The sequence below is a fragment of the Alligator sinensis genome, unplaced genomic scaffold (genome assembly GCF_000455745.1).
Source record: "Alligator sinensis unplaced genomic scaffold, ASM45574v1 scaffold1511_1, whole genome shotgun sequence".
NCBI classification, from domain to species: Eukaryota; Metazoa; Chordata; order Crocodylia; family Alligatoridae; genus Alligator; species Alligator sinensis.
Window position 1 is genome coordinate 2,862 of NW_005843139.1, and position 4,782 is coordinate 7,643.

Sequence of the window (4,782 nt, forward strand, 5' to 3'; positions counted from 1 at the left end):
CCCCCCCACGCGCCCAGGCCGGGGGTGACCCGCCCAGCAGCACGGCAGCGGGAAGGGACCTCGGAGTCGCTGCTGACTCCAAGATGAACACGAGTCGTCAGCGTGACGAAGCGCTGAGCAAGACTAACTGTGCTTTATCACGCATTAGCAGATGCAGGACAAACAGGTCCAGGAGGCGATCCTCCCCCTCTACACGGCACTGGTCAGGCCGCAGCTGGAGTCCTGGGTCCAGGTCTGGGCTCCGCACTTCGGGAGGGATGTGGCCAGCATGGAGAGGGGCCAGAGGAGGCCGCTCGTATGGTTAGGGACCTGCAGGCAAGGCCCTACGAGGAGAGACGGAGGGACCTGGACCTCTTCAGCCTCCGCAAGAGAAGGCTGAGAGGTGATTTCATGGCTGCCTACAAATTCCTCAGGGAGGGCAGCAGGGAATCGGAGATGCTCTAGTCACTAGGGCACCCCTGGAGTAACTAGGAGCAATGGTCACAAATTGACGGCGAGCAGACTGAGGTTGGACACTAGAAAGAACCTATTTACGGTCAGGGTCGCTAGGATGTGGAACGGGCTTGTCACGGCGGGGTCCTACAGGAGGGCCGTGATCTCCTTAAGGCCCCCTCTTCCGCGCCAAGTCGGCCCAAGGGCACCCTCTAATTCTCGCCCGCCATGTCTTTGATGTTTAAGTAAAGTTGGGAGGCTGCCTTACGTCTCCTTGGGCACGTAGACTCCTGGACCCCTCGTGGGTCTCGTCCTGCACAAAGGGGTGCTTTGGGGCACCCTAGCCTTATGGACTACGCATGGCTCCAACCACCCCTGATACCACGCCCCAAGCCTCGCAGATGTAGAGAGACAGGCCAACGTCTATCCCATGTACAGTGCCCATCTCTCGGGCCTCCTCTATGCAGTCGCCCGCTCTCTGGGGCCTCCTCTGTTGTGCTGCCCGCTCTTGGGCTCTCCGAGCCCACGCGGGGCCTCCCTGTAATGTCGCCCCGCCGTCTGGGGCCTTCGCAATAGCGCCCCCGCCTGGGGCCTGCTACGCCTGCGCTGGGGCTTCTCGATAATGCCCCCTTTCTGGGGCTCTCTCTGCACCCACACTTGGGCTTCTCAATGACACCCCCGTCTGGGGCTTTCCACGCCCACTCTGGGGACTTCTCGGCTACGCCCCCTGACTCTCGGGCCCACCGCGCTGCTGCCCCCTTCTCCCGGGGCTCACCGCGCCACTACCCCCTCTCGCCGGGGTTCACCGCAGTACTCGGCCCTTCTCCGGGGTTTACTGCAGCACTAGGCCTTCCTCAGGGCTTGCCGTGCCCACACCAGGCTTCTCAATAAGGCGCTCCCCTCTTCGGGGCTCACCGTGCCCACCTTGGGCTTCTTAAAATGCTGCCCTCCTCCTGGGGGCTCGCTGTGCCCACTCTGGGCTTCCTAATAATACTGCGCCCTCACGCTCCGTTGGGAGTCCCCGACGAGGCCTCCTCCAACCCCTGATAGCCTCACCGGGCTTGCCGTGCCCACACCAGGCTTCTCAATAAGGCGCTCCCCTCTTCGGGGCTCACCGTGCCCACCTTGGGCTTCTTAAAATGCTGCCCTCCTCCTGGGGGCTCGCTGTGCCCACTCTGGGCTTCCTAATAATACTGCGCCCTCACGCTCCGTTGGGAGTCCCCGACGAGGCCTCCTCCAACCCCTGATAGCCTCACCCAAGCCCCCGGTGTAATAAACAACAACACAAGCCCATAAGCTATAACATAAACAGAATTCACCCGGCTATAACTACGCTCAAGCCTACCAAGAAATACTCCGCATCCTGGCCGAGGGAGCTCCTTCCTCTCTGGCTGCTGGCAGGGAACTGCCAGCCTGGCCTCAGCCCTGGGCTTTATAAGAGCTAGGCCCTGCCCCCTCCAGGCAGCTGACCGCTGGCAGGTGTGGGTCATTTGCTCCCTCCAGTTGCCCTGGCAACCCACAGGTGGGCTCCTGTTCCCTGCTAGGGCTCTTTCTCTGGCAGTTTCTCCTCTCTAGGAGCAGGGCACCACGGGCGGTGGTGCTCGCCCCACCCCGGGGGGCTTCAAGAGGAGGCTGGACAAGCGTCTAGCCGAGGTCATCTGACCCCAGCGCTCTTTCCTGCCCAGGGCAGGGGTCGGACTCGGCGACCTACTGAGGTCCCTTCCGACCCGACATCTATGAATGTACGAACCTCAAGCTACCAATGACTTCAACTCAACTCAACTGCAGCCTACCCAAGACCCCAACTCAACTCAGTTTCAAGCCACCCATCAACAGAACTCGGCCCATAACCCCACCTCGACCTACCAAGGACCTCGCTTAACTCAACCCCAACCAACCTGTGATGCTGGCGGGCTTTGCTGGAGCATCAGTCCCTATATACTGCTTCCACAAAGGCTTTGCAGAAGCATCAACATGAGTAGACCTCACCATGAGAGCTGATGGCTCCACGAGCTCCTCCCAGAAGAAGGCTTGGCAGGCTGGCACGCCGTGACGTGGGAGGGGAGATGATGGAGAGGGGAGCAGAGTCCAGGCCCAGGATGAGGAGGCTGGGATGGGCGCAGCCAGGGCAGGAGGTCCAACAAGCCCAAGGTACATCTGGGAGGCAATGCATCACTTGCTTTGATCGTATTATAACAGGAGGATTGGAAAGCTGGGGGATGTCCTAGCAGCCCGGGGGAGCCAGCGCGGTTCTTCACCGATGACCTTCCCACAGGTACGGGCACCCTCCCTCCAGGCCCTATGTCCACGGCGGGGCCGCGCTTGTAGGCAATAAACCTGGCCAGAACTTGGCCCACGGGCCAAGCCCACAGCTGGTAGTTAAGACAAGACAGCGCTGGGACCTCGGGGCTGTGACTCGTTGATGCCGCAGCTCCCAAGACTCTCTGCAACGACGCCATCGCTAGCTCGCAGGTAGAGGCGTGGGACAAATATTTGCCTCCCGGCGGGGCCAGACGGCTGTGCGGTTACCTCGCGGTCACCCGTGACCCTCCTGGGTGGGGAGGACCGACCCCCACCTCTCACAGCCCAGCCTCCACCGCTCTCCTGGCGGACCCAGGGGTCCGGGCCCCCAGCCCCCTGCTTTCACCCCCGCGCCCCGGAGAACAGGCGCCCAGGTCCAGCCCTGCCAGGCAGGAAACATCATAACCACAGCCCCCTCCGCCGCGCCTAGAGGCTGGTGCCAGCAACTCTGACGGGGCTGGGGGGGCAGCACAGCTCTTGTTGTGGCTCCTTCCCCCCCACCCCTCACCCAGAGCTTCGCCGTGGGCAAGAGGGTCACCAGGAGGCCGGGGCGCAGGGTCACCCCAATCCCCCAGCCCTTTGGTCTGTCTGTCTTTCTACCCCGGCTGTGTACGGACCCATTCCTCTGTGCTTTCCCACACACCCCCGGCACCTCCCGCTCCATCCGTCCCTCTATCCAGTGCCATCAACCTCCTTTACTTTTGCTGTACCCACCTACCCACCCATCTATACATGTGCCTCATTTCTATCTACCCATCCGTCCATCCCCACACCCACCCTCCTACCTTCATACCCCGGCTCTCCACCCACCCCCTTCTCTCCCATAAGGTACTTCCTGTGTTGAAATAAAACACAAAAATGGAGGTTGGGGGAATAGCGTGGGGGCTGCAGGTGGGGAGTGAGGGGCACCACCAGAACCGAGGGAGAGCAGAGGGCTGGGGGTCAGGCATCAGGGACACTGCTGTGGGGGGCTGGGGGTCAGGCGTCAGGGCCACCAGCTGGGTTCAAAAGTGGGGAGAAACAGCAGACAATCCTTTCCCCGGGGGCTCTGACAAGTGGAAACTCCCCCCAACATCTCACAGCTCCACCCCCAGCCCTAGCTTGGGACACCTGTGTGCTTTTGGTTTCATTTGACTACACATCCTGCACCACAGACGCACTCGCCTGGCCCCAGGAGAGAGGCAGAGAGGGACAGAGGACGTGCTCTGAGCATATGGCACCGTGAGTACATCAGCGCCCAGTGTGAGACCCCTGGGGGGAGGGGAGAGGCCAGGACCCCAGGGGAGATGGGGGCTGTGCCAGAGATGTCACATCTCCTATAGGCCTATAGGACTCTATAAGGACCTTCAGGGGTCAGACTATTGGCTCAGGTTCCCTCTGACATCCCTTCCCAAAAACAAGGCACAGGTCTCAATTTGGGATGCCTTATACACAGAAAAATATGGTACCTAATCTTAAGCAGAGGGGAGTCAGGATATTACACTACCTGAACCCCCTGCCTGCGTGCATGTGCCTGCCCCAAAACAAGGGGTGGGTCTTAATTTGGCTGGAGGGTCGCACCCAGAGAGTGGTGGTGGATGGGTCGGTTTTGACCTGGAAGGGTGTGGGCAGTGGGGTCCCGCAGGGCTCGGTCCTTGGACCGATACTCTTCAATGTCTTCATCAGTGACTTGGACGAGGGAGTGAAATGTACTCTGTCCAAGTTTGCAGATAACACAAAGCTATGGGGAGAAGTGGACACGCCGGAGGGCAGGGAACAGCTGCAAGCAGACCTGGACAGGTTGGACAAGTGGGCAGAAAACAAGATAATGCAGTTCAACAAGGAGAAATGCAAAGTGCTGCACCTGGGGAGGAAAAATGTCCAGCACACCTACTGCCTAGGGAATGACCTGCTTGGTGGAACGGAAGTAGAAAGGGATCTGGGAGTCCTAGTGGACTCTAAGATGAACATGAGTCGGCAGTGTGACGAAGCCATCAGAAAAGCCAATGGCACTTTATCGTGCATCAGCAGATGCATGACGGATAGGCCCAAGGAGGGGATACTTTCCCT